The sequence below is a fragment of the Triturus cristatus genome, chromosome 3_2 (genome assembly GCF_964204655.1).
Source record: "Triturus cristatus chromosome 3_2, aTriCri1.1, whole genome shotgun sequence".
Taxonomy (NCBI): Eukaryota; Metazoa; Chordata; class Amphibia; order Caudata; family Salamandridae; genus Triturus; species Triturus cristatus.
This window is the reverse complement of record NC_140584.1, coordinates 672386735-672402853: the sequence shown is the minus strand read 5'-3', so window position 1 is coordinate 672402853 and position 16119 is coordinate 672386735. Positions and strand designations below refer to the sequence as shown.

At 44.1% G+C, this 16119-nt stretch overlaps 1 long non-coding RNA gene across 2 annotated transcripts in view; it reads left to right on the top strand.

Moving 5' to 3' along the window:
* The window catches only part of LOC146857938 (uncharacterized), a 70877-nt gene that overhangs the window by 38084 nt on the left and 16674 nt on the right, over positions 1 to 16119 (top strand). The window contains exon 3 of one of the 2 annotated variants that reach the window (XR_014979630.1): positions 13158 to 13268. The exons of the other annotated variant lie outside the window; for it this stretch is intronic. This is a non-coding gene — a long non-coding RNA (uncharacterized LOC146857938). Of the gene's footprint in view, positions 1 to 13157; positions 13269 to 16119 lie in introns of those variants that run through there. 2 annotated transcript variants of the gene reach the window in all.

Sequence of the window (16119 nt, the reverse complement as noted above, 5' to 3'; positions counted from 1 at the left end):
CTGAGGGGGTCCTGTGTTCCGCGGGCTGTGCTGGCTGTCCTCCTTTACCCTATCCTCCAACACCGGGTGGAGGCCGCTGCGCCACAGCTGCTGGTGGCAACATTGTGGATTGCTCCCCTGTCCTGCCGGGGTCCCGAAGCTCCGTGAAGGCGCTCCCTTGTCCAGTTAGTGGGGGTGTCGCCGTGCGGCTTGGCCTAGACATAGCCACGGCCCTTGCCCGGAACACTGCAGAGTCGGGGCTGGACTGACGCCCCTGAGAGGGCTACGCTGTCCAAAGAGCTGTGCCGAGCGGTTGTGGATTGGGCCGCCTTGCTGAGCTGACCCTGCACAGTCTCTGGGCCACCTTTGATCTGAGGGGAGTTGGCTGGTTTCCAGTCGATCGTTTGGGGGCATGGGTTGCAAGGACCCGAAGCAGAAAACGCTGCCGTTTGAAAAGCTCGATGAGCAACCGGCGGAGAGGCGCCCCGACATGACGGCTCCGCCTGAGGGCGCGTCCGGCGGACCGGCGGCTCGTGCCTCATCCCCAGACTGGTTGCAGGAGATGAGAGCTGGGTTCAAGTCCATTGATGGTCGCTTTGACGCTCTAGATAAAATGCTGGAGACAATGGGAGCCAAGATCCAGGCCCATGACAAGCGTTTGGTTGAGGCTGAGGCCAGGATCTCAGCCATAGAAGATAGCGCCGTGCAAGAAACCAAGCGAATAGATAGAATGGAACGCATCTTGAAAGAGGTAGCCATCAAGAACGAGGACTTGGAATCGCGCAGTCGGCGCAACAACGTGCAAATTACTGGGGTCCAGGAGTCCACGGCTACGGGCAGACTGGACGTATTTGTGGAAAAACTGTTGTCAGACATTTTTGGGAGAGAATCCTTCACACCGGGCTTTGTGGTTGAGAGGGCGCACCGCTCCCTGGGACCGAGGCCTAATCCAGGGCTCTCGCCTCGCCCGCTGATTGCCCGCATCATGAACTTCCAGGACCGTGACACGGCCCTGCGTCTGGCTAGGGAGAAAGGAGATATAACCTGGCAGGGCTCGAGACTCTCGTTCTACCCTGATTTCACCGCTATGGTCCAGGAGGCCCGACGGAAGTACGTGGGGGCGAAGGCTGCGCTCCGCAATCTTGGTTTAAAGTATGGCATGCTCTACCCGGCCCGGCTGCGGGTTGAGATTGACGGCCGGGTTAGGCTCTTTCACAATCCTACTGAGGTGCAGGAATTCTGCCGCACGTACAAGCCACGCAAAAGCCCTCCCAGGGGGGATGAGGATGGGCAGTCTCCCCCACACAGTGGATCGGCGGTCAGCCAGGACTTGTTTGCAGGCTCCGGGGTCGGGTGAGATGGCGCCTACGTCCAAGCTTCGTTCCTTCTAAACTCTTGCTACATGGGGACCATGGAACACTTTTTATACAACTGTTCTGCAGTGCTGGGTTGATATTGGGTCGTTGTCACCCCACTTTGGTGGAAACCGCTGGGACTACTTTTGGTTATGATGCTCCGCTTGTTATTGTTTGATTGCAACTGGCGATGCTGTTTGGAGCTTTTCTTTTTGTTCGCAGGTCTGGGTTCGCCTCACGTTTGCGTGATCTGGCTGGGTAGGGGGTGGGGGGTAGGGGTAGGGTATTTTGATCTTATTAACATTGATTGGTGTGTGTTGAACTTCCTGATATATGAAGATACGACTGATTTCTGTTTCCCATTGCTTGCTCCGTGGTTTCAATGGCTCAAATAGGCTTGAATGAAACTCCCAGCAACCTATCGTTAATGTCTTGGAACGTCAGGGGCCTGAATAACCAGCGTAAATGCAAACAGGTGATACATTATTTGAATCGGCACCGAGTGGACATTGCTTTTATTCAAGAGACACACTTGCACTCCTCTACCAATGCCCGCTTTGCGGCGTCCTGGGGCGCACACAGATACTTTTCCAATTTCAGTAATTATGCTAGAGGTGCTGCAGTGTTGATTCATAATAGAGTCCCGTTTCATTGCCAGAAGTTTCTAGGGGACAGAGAGGGACGCTACTGCATAGTGAGAGGGTTGTTGATGGGTCACGTGGTCATTCTTGTATGTGTGTATGCTCCTAAGACTGATTCCCAGGATTTTTTCCACACGCTTGCCGCCCAGCTCGCAACCCTTGAGCCGGCCAGGCTCCTAATTGGCGGCGATTTCAACCTCTTGCTTGATGTGGGGTTGGACAGTACCTCAGGGGCCACTGACCCTAAGCCCAGGGCGCGGCGCACGCTCTTAGACCTCTGCCACCAATTTTCCCTGACTGACATTTGGCGCAGGCGCAACCTGGGCACCACTGATTACACTCACTTCTCGGGTCAACACAACACTTGGACCAGGATTGACTACTGGCTCCTTTCCCCGGGCCTGTCCCCCTGGTTTCGTACACTGAAGACTTTTTCTAGAACATGCTCAGATCATTCTCCGGTCTTACTGTGTTTGGACGTTCCACGGCCCGAAGGTTTTGAGCGACAGTGGCGATTCCCCGGGAGAGCGCTTTTAGACGACTTCTTTGTCCACGAGGTTTCCGAGGCGATTGAAGACTACTTCACGATTAACACCGGCTCAGTGGACTCTTGGGCCGTGCTCTGGGAGGGGTTTAAGGCATACATTAGGAGGATTTGCATAGCTAAACATGCTGGGGTCTTAAAGGCGTTGCGCACGACAATCACTCAGCTAGAGGTTCAGCTAGACTCGATCGACACTGAGGCGCGGCGGGCTCCGTCTGACGACGTGTTTACTAGGCGTCTGCGCCTCCTGGCCAACTACCGGGAGGCTGCGGACAGGGAGATCCTGTATCTGGGAAAATACCATACCGCACGCAGATACGGTGAGGGGGACAGACCGGGGCGCACGTTGGCGCAGGCTCTGCGACCACCGTATTATAAGTCCTTTATAGCCGAGGTTAGGGGCGAGGATGGCACACTCCGCACAACGCCCGCCGAGATTCGGGACAAATTCCTGGCCTACTTCTCGGCTTTATACACGACCAAGCAAGGCAACGCCTCGGCCTCTCGGGAGGCCTACTTACCGGAAATCGCGCTAGTATTCCTTGACAGGGGAATGCAGGAATTCATGGTGGAGCCCATAACGGTGACTGAGGTTCGAGGGGCGATTAAGGTGCTGCGGAGCTCCTCAGCCCCGGGCCTCGATGGTTTCTCCGGGGATTTTTACAAGGCCTTTTCTGATCTTCTGGCGCCCAAGCTCATTGAGGTGTATGCGGAGGCCTTGGAGCTGGAGACCCTCCCGCCTACCCTTAGTGAGGCAGTCATAGTTCTGCTCCCAAAGCCGAACAAAGACCCGGCGTTGTGTGGGTCATATAGGCCCCTCTCCTTATTAAACATCGATTATAAGATCCTTGCCAAAATAGTGGCCAACAGACTTTCCCAATTGATGGAATTTATCATAGCGCCCGCGCAATCTGGCTTTGTACCCCATCGTTCGACGTCATTAAATTTGCGGACGCTATTCACAGTATTACATAGAATAAATCCGGACACACCCGTGGCGGCGATTCTCCTCAACACCGAAAAAGCTTTCGACTCCTTAGAATGGCCTTTCTTTCTTTCCGTAATGCATCGAATGGGCATGCCAGCGGGCTTCATCGCCACCACGCGGCTCCTTTATAGTCGTCCCACGGCACGCCTGCGTATTAATGGTACACTGTCCCCCCCCATTCACTCTGACTCGCGGCACGCGACAGGGCTGTCCGCTATCGCCACTGTTGTTCATACTTGCCATGGACCCTTTAATCAGGCACTTTCAGGAACGACATCTCCACAGGGGTCTCCGGACGGACGGGTCTCCGGACGGGTCCCCTGTTGGTCTCCCTCTATGCGGACGACACCATACTGTATGTCAGAGAGCCACAGGTAAACCTTGCTCCCCTGATACAGGAAATCCTTCGCTTTGGTCGCCATTCGGGGTTGGGCATAAACTGGCATAAGTCTATAATTTTCCCGTTGACTAGCGGCACCTCCCCTTGGCAGTGTGAGTTTCCGTTGGAGTGGTGCTCCGACTCGGTACGATATTTGGGCATACATATACACCTGAGCACGGACGAAATTATCCGCCTCAACTATGGCCGCGCGATTGCGAAGCTTGAGGCACAGGTGGACGGGTGGCTGCGGCTTCCGCTCTCCATGTCAGCCAGAATAGCCATTATAAAAATGATAGTACTTCCTAAATTTTTGTATCTTTTTATTAATATCCCCATTCCCCTCACCCGGGCCTTTTTCGCCACCCTACGGTCCCATTTGATTAGACTGGTCTGGGGCGGAAAACACCCCCGGATCCGTTGGAGGGCTCTCACGCTCCCGCATGACAGGGGCGGCTTCGGAGTACCGGATTTGTATTTATACTATCTGGTCGCTCAGTGTGCACACGCCTATGCCTGGTACCACCCTGACGCACGGATCCCATTTCTTCGTCCGGAGGCGGATTTTGTTCTCCCGGGTCGCTTGTCGGCGGTATTGCCCAAGGGTGTCCCTAGGAGTCCAGTGGATATTCAAACGGTATCCACCACCAGCTGGGCCTGGAATAGACTTTCGCGCTACTTGGACCAGCCAATCATATATTCCTCTTCTCTCCCGCTTCCCAACCCAGGTTGGTTACCGGGCACTGGCGAGAAACTTGTGCAACGTACTTTAACGAAGTTTAACCTTACCAAGATTGGGGATTTATACCTGGGGGGGCACATATTCTCGGTATCGGAAGAGGCACGATTCAGCGAGGCCACGTTCATGGACAAATTCATCCTTAACCAGCTTTACTTTACGGCTAGGTCGGAAATTAAGGGATTCCCCCTCGAGCCGGCTTCCTTTGAACCCCTCACTATCCTCATTGACAAGGATACAGGGGCACACATCATTTCTAAACTGTACAGGACATGTGCTGCACTGGTTCCTTGTGCGGATGACCAGTTGCGGGCGGCATGGGAGGCGGACTTAGGTAGGCCTATTACTGACGAACAATGGTCCGCTTGCTGTAAGGTCACTAACACGATATCGCTCAATAGTCGTCATAAACACCTGCACTATAAGTTTCTCCGCCGCAGCTATATGACCCCTGATAGACTCCATTCCATTGATTCCACGCGGCCTCACACATGCTGGAAATGCGCTGCACCTCATGCTGACTTTGCACACATGACCTGGACATGTCAGAGATTGCAATCATTCTGGACACAGGTGCACAAGATCCTAGAGGAGATGTTGGGGCTTGCGCTGGTTCCCACTCCTGAGGTTGCGTTGCTGGGCTACACGGTAAATTTCCCCAAGACAGTTCGGAGGCTTGTGTCTCTGGGCTTGCTGCTAGCCAAGCGGGAAATTGCTAGGCGCTGGGGTGATAGAACAGCTCCCACGGCTAGGACGTGGCTTACGGCCTTGGCTTTCTGCAACACGAACAGCGAGATTTACTCCAGTCTCCTCCCCACCGTGGCACGTCCCAAAGATATCTGGGGCCCATATAAAACATATATCCCAAACCTGCCGAGCTCCTCACAATCGCACTCCAGCTCGGGGATAGTACCCACGGGGGTTGGATAGGCTATACAGCGGCGGAGTTACTTATTCGGGGAGGTTGTGGGGTGGATGCAGCGCTGTGGGTATCCTCACTTCGGGTCTGGAGTTGTGGGTTGCGCATGAATTGGCTAGTGAAAATATGAAGGTCGAGGGTATGGGTGGCATGGGGGAGCGTATGGAGGGTCCTTGTTCTAAGGTATTCCTGTTTGGGTTCGGACGGGTGGGATTGCTGCGATGGTTGGTGGGTCCTTGCTGCCCTGAGCCTTGCTTATGTGTGATTTATGGTCGAGGGAACGGAATTGTCGTAATGTCTCTCTCCAACTGATATCTAATGAACACACGGCCGAGATCTCTGTATTGTTTTGTTTTTCAAGCATAAATAAAGTAAAAAAAAAAAAAAGGATATATATATATATATATTATCTACTGGCGGTCGCCAGTAGATAGTTATAGTTAGGACCCTGTTTCCATAGGAAAACCGCAACATTCTATTTGGAATAACTTTGGCGCCGGTCGACGAATCCTCGCGAAATTTTCAAAATAGGTGGGGCGCTACGCTCCGCTCCTACCCTGAAAGTCTCGGGGGGATTCATCAAGCGGGGGCTGAGAAGAAAGGGGGGTCCCAAAACGCGTTTTTCCCATGCATTTTTCCATAGGACCTTTAGACACAGCTACAGCTCGAACGGCTGAACAGAGTTACTTGAAATTTGGCACAGAGGTAGTCCTCAGGTCAAGGAAGTGCCTTTTGTAGGTCTGGTGTAAATCTGTTCAGTAGTTCCTGAGAAAATAACAATTTAAATCAATATATATATCTGTGGCAGCTTACGGTGCGCTTACCGTGCGCTTACGGTAAGCTTACCGTACGCGGACGGTGCCGTGCGCGAGCGCGATTCTGATTGGCTGTTAGATCTTAGTAAACATTCGAATCGGTCGAAACCAGGAAGCGGCGGCCGCCATTTTCTCTCTCGCACTCTGAGGGGGGGGAGGAAAAACAAAGGCAAAAAACATGTAAAGGGGCTGTTTAGACAGCTCCTAACCACCTAGCCTTGATGAAGGTGTCCCCAAAGAACCCCCAAGGCCAAAAAGTCAATTTTAATTTTTTTCGAAAAATCGCCGATTACGCTTACCGTACGCGTACGGTAAAAAACTAATTAAAAAAAAAAAATGATCCATACTCTCCCCACCCCGTGTGCAAATGGTGCCCGAAGGGCACCATTTGTGCATAGCATATGTAGTTATTGAAAATTTAAAAGATTACCTTTCACAACGAAGCGCATAATATGTCCTCTATGTGCGCACGGTGCGCGAAGCGCATCGTGCGTACTTGGCCCATCCAGCGTAACGTGGGCACGCGGTGCGCGTAGCGCACCGCGTGCCCACCGTGCGTGCACGGCACTAACTGCGTAAAGTGGGCGCGCGGTGCGCAAAGCGCACCGTGCGCGCACGGAACGAACTGCGTTAAGTGGGCGCGCATGCCACGAATGGCGTAAAGTAACTTAGCATTTAAAAAACCGTACAAATTCACTGAAAAAACCATAGGTTTCACACACGTTATAGTTAGGAATTAGCATTTAAAAAACCTTGCAAATTCACTGAAAAAACCATAGGTTTCACACATGTTATAGTTAGCTGGACATTTTACTGATAAAAAACCAATGAAATTCCCCCGTTATAGTTAGTGCAGGCAACTATAACTCACTCGACCGCAATCCTCTGCTGATGACATATGTGTCTTTATGAAAAAAAAATATTTGTAATATATGTATAGCTAAAATTTAATGGAAGAAGACATGGGCAAATAAGTGTCTAAATACAGTATTAGCATCAGCAGAGGATTGCGGTCGCGTGAGTCATAGTTGCCTGCACTAACTATAACGGGGGAATTTGATTGGTTTTTTATCAGTAAAATGTCCAGCTAACTATAACATGTGTGAAACCTATGGTTTTTTCAGTGATATATATATATATATATATATATATATATATATATATATATATATATATATACCCTACGATCCCATGTATATATTTCATACCTAAAGTGCATAAAAACATGAACAAACCCCCCGGCAGACCAATCATTGCTGCTTGTGATGGTCCACTGGAGAATCTATCTAAATACATAGACTACTTTCTGCAGCCATACATGAGGAACTTAAAATCGTATATTCAGGACACGTGTGATTTTTTAAACAAAATTAACAATCTACAATGGAGCACAGATTACCTGTTAATAACCTTGGATGTGTGCTCACTATACACATGTATACGTAATAAGGATGGCTTAAGAGCAGTAGAGTATTTTCTCAGCAGTAGATCCATCGTGTATGCTCAACACACAAAAATGATTTTGGACATGTTATTATTTAGTCTTGACAACAACCTCTTCCTTTTCAATGGACAAATGTACCAACAAACGCAGGGTGTAGCCATGGGGGCCAGTTTTTCTCCCAGCTATGCTTGTATTTTCATGGGCTGGTGGGAGGAGCTGGTCCTCATGCGACAATATGACTACACCTATAACAACAATGTTATCTGTTGGTACAGATTTATTGATGATTTGTTTATTGTCTGGAGGGGAACTGAGAGGGAAGCTATCGAATTCATTGATCAGATCAATAACAATGATATTAATTTAAAATTTACTCATACCATCAGTAAACAAACAGTGTCCTTCTTAGATGTACAGATAACAGTTGAAAATAGCAGCTTAACCACTACATTATTTCGAAAACCCACTGCAGGGAACTCTATCCTCCATGCATCAAGTGCTCACCCTCCTCACCTAATTAAAAGCATTCCGTACGGGGAAATGCTACGTATTCGGAGAATATGCAGCAGTGAGGAAGAAATGAAAATCAAACAACAGGAGAGCCGTATTAGGTTCCTAGCTAGAGGATATAATGCAGGAGTGGTTGACGCAGCCATCAGAAGGTCACGTTCCAAGGCGAGAGAGGAACTTTTAATTTACAAGGCCAATCGTCCTGAGCAAAGGGTCAACACTTCCGCCCAACCGGTTAGATTGATTCTGTCATATTCTAAACAGGAAAGGCAGATCAGAAACATTATTAGGCGGAATTGGCATTTCATACAAGATGACCCGGTGATAGGAGGTAACATGCTTACTAATCCCTCCATCACTTATAGGAAAACAAAAAGTTTGGGTAAAAAATTGACAAACAACAGTCAAGATGTGACTCACTGCTGGAAAAGGTTTTTTCAAGTGTTCCACTTGCAAGGCCTGCAAATTTGGTAACAACACTAAAACATATACTACAGCATTCTCACCTAAGATCCGGGAGATTAAGCAACATCTTACGTGCAAAACAGAATTTGCAGTATATGTTTTGGAATGCAGTTGCCATCTGAAGTATATAGGGAGTACAAGATTAGCTGCACACAAGAGAATATTGCAGCACATACGAGCGATCATTAACAAAGATCAGAACTATCCAGTCGCAAGGCACTTCCAAACATTTCATGACAGTGATCCGAATCATTTAAAATATTTTGTCATAGAGGCTATCCCGGTCACCAAGAGGGGAGGGGATAGAGAAGCGAAGCTTAGGCGGCTAGAAACTCACTATATATTAGAATTTGACTGTAAGCACCCAAGAGGATTAAATGCAACTGAAGACCTCTACACCTATTTGTAATTTCCAACTATACTAGAAAAATGGATTATATCTGAAATAAGGAATCTGTGAATTATTTGCTATGTACGTTTGGCCTTGGGTATTTATAGGATATCTTATTGCTCTTATCCCAATATTTATTGTATTTTAAACTTTTTAGACTTACATTTTAGACATACGGTTTTAATATTTTATGTCTATTGTTTGTTCTGATGGTTTATAGATCAAGGTCATCTAATGATTCAGTAGCAAAAAATATTAGCTCAATCAGCCTGACTCCCCTATTAGCGTCTCTATTTGGCATGTATGCAAAAATATCAATCCCTCTTGTTTTAGATTCTGTGGCTCTTTTGAACCAATTAGCACTTTCTGCACCTTTTTCAAATTACTGAGTGCCTCATGTTTGCATTAATGAATTTACAATTTGTAAATATGGGAATTTTATGCAATGATTACTTATCAATGCATTTTTCTATTGTATTTAACATAGACGCCCTTAATACAGACAATTGTCATTAAATTGCAACCGAGGTAGCACTCAAGAAGTAGTTTATATAGATAAATGGCAAGTTGATTTTAATCATTCACTTAATTATTCTTTTTCACAATCACGCATGTAATATAACGACTGAAAATATTTCCATGAAGGATATTCATTTCTTTATCTGTATTTAAACAGTTATTTGATAAACACCATATTGATTGAGACTAGCTCTATGTGGGATATTTACCATTCTGTATTCAAACAGTTAACCGAGGGAAAGTACAAATACCATCAATGTTTTTCTAATTGTTATAATGGCCTTCATGGGCATGTATGAAATGTACTAAGGAGGTATTTTACCAATATTGTTTTTTAATTGCATTCTTGCAATCAAGTTTATTGTACATGAACTACATATGTGGATCCTCATTTATAGGATGTTAGTTCAGTCTTTCTTCACTGTTCACGTATTTCTACATGTGTGATAGGTTGGTTTTGGAAGCACTAGCACTTTAAATAATGGAAAAAATGTCTGAACATTGTCATGTGATCAAGGCCGCTTTTGACGGCTGAAACGCGTAATGGCGGACAAGGAGAAATAAAATTTTGAATTATACAACGAGGTCCACGTTTGTTCTTGTTTCTCTTGGAAGAAACGTGTGAGCGAAGGAAAGCTCATATATATATATATATATATATATATTATAAATCTATATATATATAAATATATATACATATATAATATATAGAAATATATATAACATATATATGTATGTATATATATATATATATTATCTACTGGCGGTCACCAGTAGATAGTTATAGTTAGGACCGAGTTCCCATAGGAAATCTGAAAATTCTATTTTGAATAACTTTGGCACCGGTTGACTTATCTTCGTGAAATTTTCAAAACTAATGGGGCGCTCCGCTCAGCTCCTACCCTGAAAGTCTCGGGGTGATTCGTCAAGCAGGGGCTGAGAAAAAAGGGGGGTCCCAAAACGTGTTTTCCCCATGCATTTTCTCATAGGACCTTTAGTCGAAGGTACAGCCCGAACGGCTGAACAGAATTACTTGAAATTTGGCAAAGAGGTAGTCCTCAGGTCAGGGATGTGCCTTTTGCATATAAGGTGTCAATCTGTTCAGTAGTTCCTGAGAAAATTGCAGTTAAAAGTACATAAATATCTATATACGCGCACGGTGCGAGCACCGTGCGCGAGCGTAATTCTGATTGGTGGTTAGATGTCAGTCAACATTCGAAACGGTCGAAATCAGGAAGTGTCGGACGCCATGTGTGTGGCAGTGAAAAAGAAAGGTGGAGAACGTGAAAAGGGGGCAGGGTAGAGAGTTCCTGACCCCCTAGCCTTTGTCAGGGGGTCCCTGAAGGACCCCGAAGGGTGAAAAAAACTATTTATTTTTTTTTCAAAAAATCGCGGGGTGCGCGCACGGTGCGAGCACGGTGCGCGCACGGTGAAAAACCCTTAAAAAAACATTTTAAACGAGCCATTCCATATTACAGGATACAGTCAATCTATAACTATATACATAGGTAGCTTATTGTAAAATAAATATATAAAAAATATAATAATACATACATAAATTAGCATTTAAAAAACCTTACAAATTCACTAAAAAAACCATAGGTTTCCCACATGTTATAGTTAGGAATTAGCATTTAAAAAACATTGCAAATTCACTTAAAAAACCATAGGTTTCCCACATGTTATAGTTAGGAATTAGCATTTAAAAAACCTTGCAAATTCACTGAAAAAACCATAGGTTTCACACATGTTATAGTTAGCTGGACATTTCACTCGTAAAAAAACCATTGAAATTCCCCCATTATAGTTAGTTCAGCTAAATATAACTCGCGCGACCGCAATCCACTGCTGATGACGTCACATATTACATCACTCATGACATGGTCAGTGACATCACTCATGACATGGTCAGTGACATCACTCATGACATCACTGATGACATCTCAAATGACATCTCTGATGGCATCACTGATGACATCATCCAGTGAATATGTGTCTTTCTGAAAAATAAATATTTTTTATAGATGTATATCTAAAGGTTAATGGAAGAATAAATGGGTAAATAAGTGTCTAAATGGATGGTTTTTTTTTTAAAATTAATTGTGTAACTGACTTATTAACAGTATCTTAGTGAATACAGTGATGTAATATGTGACGTCATCAGCAGTGGATTGCGGTCGCGCGAGTTATATTTAGCTGAACTAACTATAACGGGGGAATTTGAATGGTTTTTTACGAGTGAAATGTCCAGCTAACTATAACATGTGTGAAACCTATGGTTTTTTCAGTGAATTTGCAAGGTTTTTTAAATGCTAATTCCTAACTATAACGTGTGTGAAACCTATGTTTTTTTAAGTGAATATATATATATATATTTATATATATATATATATATATATATATATATATACAAACCAAGAGAAATACGGGTCCTTCCAAGATCAGTCCCTTCGCCAGGTGATGCGTCGACCGGCAGAAACCCAAGCCGGTAAATAAGTATCAAAATGTTTCTTCGAAAAACGATGCACACTCAGGAGTCCATTGCATCCACAGGTATTAATTTCAGACAATCGCTACGCGTTTCGACACACAGAGTGTCTTGATCACACGATCTCAATGGAAAATCATGACGTGTATATATTAACAAACATAGAGAAAGCACTTCCTGTTAGGTATACATTTTCGCCACGTTAGTCGGCATCCATCTTAAACTAGTTTGCATATAATGAAATGCATCACTGTTTCTTTGGTTTGCGAGTCTCTAGAAAAAGAAAATTGATTCTAACAGTAGTATAACATGTATTTCATACTCATACATGATGTGATTGTTTAAAAACTGTTGATGTTCAACATTTATATAAAACACAAAAAATCATACAACATTGCTATAAGGTTGGTACGATCGCACATTGATCAAATCTATGCATTGTGCTCGTAAACTGCAAGTGCAGAAAAATCATTCATCAGACGAAAGAAAATTCTTAAGATTAATACTGACAGTTGTATGAACTCGTATTTGTCTTTTGTCGATTGTCAATAAAGTTTATAGACAAAAGAATGAAAAAATATTTCTATATAGCGCGACAAGTGTCAAACTATTACAAGACTCCATTTGTTTTATAAGTTCAAACCAGTATTGTGCTTGCAGGCTATTGTAGCAGAATAGATGGAATGCATCTTAAGGCATACTATAATATATGCGATCTAGTGTCCAAAATATTCAGCGTTAGTAGAGTCTAAACGTAGCTTGAAAAGGCAAGTGCCCAACAAAAGCTTACTTATTATTGAGAAAAAGAAAAAGGTGAGATGGATCGTTTAAAAATTTGAACGCCACAGTGGCTATGATCCAGGCCTTTAGACGTGGTTCAAGTTAATAAATTCCAGGTAAGTGCATATGAGCGTATAAACTAGTATCAGAAAAAAGTGCTGTACATAATCAGACGTGTTTTTACTTCTCTTTGACGGTGAGTGCCCAGATGATTCTGACGAAGGAAAAGGGTAGGGTGCCCGTGAAAATTGTGCCCGCAAGTGCCAGTGAAGGGTCCCTTCCTTTCCTCCTGAAATTCAACAAGAAAAAAACGTAGGTTAAAAACACATTATATACAATATAGATATGAAGTATTCGTTGTATTAATCACAAAAAATGTTTCTGTACATACAAATTCATATTTAACACAGTTAGTAACCTAGGGATGGGGGGGTGAAAGGAAATTTCTAATCTTCCTGTAAATGACTTGCTAGTTCTTCATCAAGATTGTGCCCCCCCGGGAATCTGGTTTCTAATTCTATGATCCATTTCGATTCTTTCTTCCTAAGGGCTGCCTCTCTGTTTCCGCCCCTCTTACTTGTGTTCACCTGTTCAATAGCAAAAAATCTCAGAAGGGAGTTATTCGATTGATGTTTGGTTTCAAAATGACGAGCTACGGGGTAATGCTGATCTCTGTTAGTAATAGCACGTAAATGCTCCTGCACTCGTTTCTTAACCATGCAGGTTGTACTTCCCACATATCTTAATTTGCAAGGGCATTCTAGAACATATATTATGAAGGTGGTGCTGCATGTCAGGAATTGCTCTATTTTTCTGTTGTGTTTCGTCCCTGGGACCTCAAACTCTTTCACCATATGGCTAGATTTACACGCCCTACAGTGCCCGCACGGGTAGAAGCCTTTGAGATTGTGATTCTTTCCAGGAATTTCAGTAATATCTCCTTTAACTAAGATATCCTTTAGGCTTCTGCCTCTGCGATACGTGATCAAGGGTCTGTCTCCTATGTTCGGACCTATCACGCTGTCTGTTTTCAGGATTTTCCAGTTGTCAACTAGTATTTTTTTTAATCTTTTCAGAATCATGATTGAATGTAGTGATTACTCTGGTTTCAAATTCTTCACTCTCTGCTGGTTGTTTGGTTTCCAAGGTGCTTGATCTCGTGGTATCCTTGATTTTGTTAATTGCTCTGTTAAGAGCCCATTCCGGATACCCACGTTCTCGGAACCTTGTAAGCATTTTCTCCTGCTCATGTAAATACAACTCCTCAGTACTGCAGTTTCTCCTTGCCCTCAGTAATTCCCCGAATGGAATGCTCCATTTGAGAGCTTCCGGGTGAGCACTGAGGGCATGAAGGAGACTGTTCCCAGCTGTTTCCTTTCTGTGGAGACTACTGACTAGCTTACCTTCTTTCACTATGATGAGTGTGTCAAGAAAATCCAATTTTTCCTTACTAATGTTAGAAGTAAGTGAAATGTTGTATGGGTTAGAATTCAGTTTCTCAATGAAGATGTGTGCTTCTAATTCTGTACCCTTCCAGATGACGAACAGGTCGTCAATGTACCTGATCCACATCACTACTAAATCAAATTCAGATTTGAGATTATCGTCCTTGCGGATTTCTTCCTCCCATTTGCCTAAAAACAGATTGGCAAAACTCGGTGAAAAACAAGAACCCATAGTGGTACCGCATATTTGTTTGTATAGGTCACCATCAAACATAAAAATATTGTTAGTAAGGCATATTCTCAACATTTCAATAATCATGTTTGTGTGTTCAAGATAACATATATCCCGTTGTTGTAAGAAATGAAAACAAGCCTCTATACCTTGGTCATGGTCTATAATTGTATAGAGTGAACTTACATCCATTGTGATAAAAAAATACTCATTGACCCATTCTACATTCTCGATTCTGTTAAGAAAGTCTTTAGTGTCTTTAGTGTAGGAAGGGAGAAGTGTGACATAATCTCTTAAAAAGAAATCAATATACTTAGATATATTTTCATTCACACTTCCTATCGCAGAGACAATGGGTCTGCCTGGTGGTTTGTTTGCATTTTTGTGGACTTTGGGTAGTAAGTATATTATGGGTAGTTTAGGATAGTCCTTTTTGAGAAAACAGTACTCCGGCCAAGTCAGTAGACCATTTTCTTGCCATAGAGCCAGTTTCTCCCATGTGTCAGTGATAGTTTGGTTATATTCTGTGGTACTGCTGACAACATAAAAATTGCTATCATTGAGTTGTTTGTAGGCCTCCTCAATGTACATCTGCCTACCCCAAAGCACGATGTTGCCACCTTTGTCTGATGGTCTAATGATCACATTAGTGTCTTTGGCCAGTGTGGTGATGAAATCTCTTTGTTGTCTAGTTAAGTTAAATTTAACGTTCTTATATTTGCCCGCTCTGTGTTTTTGTTTATTCAGTTCTCTGTTTACAACTTCATGAAAAGTGTCCAATGAGTCATGGGGTAGAGCAGGGCAAAATACAGATTTGGGTTTAAAAGGGGTACATGCTGCTCTATTTGTATTGGTATATTGTGAATATACCCCATCTTCATTATTCGTTTCTATGTCACCCAAATTGTACACAGTTTGTAACATATTTGCATCACCTACAGTCAACATGGGAAGATTGCTAGCTTCATCATATACGTCTGACATGGTAGTTGGTTGCTCGTTGTTAAAGATAGAGTGCCATTTTTTTAATTTTAATTTACGAATAAATTTAAAAATGTCTACTCTGGTGTTGGTGTAATTAAATAGTTCAGTGGGACAGAACGTAAGTCCTAAACACAGTGTTGTTTTCTCATTTTGAGTCAGTGTTCTTGATGATAAATTAATGATAGTACGATTTACCATTGACAAATCCATGTTCATTTTGCTCCTCTGTAGCCCCCACGTTTGGTTCCCACTGGCTCTCTCCTTCCGTTTCCTCTGTTGCTGTTTGAGGCGTTTCTTCTTTGAGCGCCCCTGCCTCTTGTTCTTCCTCTCCCCCGATTCCGTCCTCTTTCTGTTTGATATGGCTGGGGTGTTGATTGTGATTGTTCCTTTTGTCGACGTGTTCTCAACACCCAAAACTCGTCTAAAAAAGTCGCTGGTTTGGAGGTAATTTCTACATCGGAGGTACTGCTTGTAGTTGTTGCTGACACATCAGTGTCTGTAT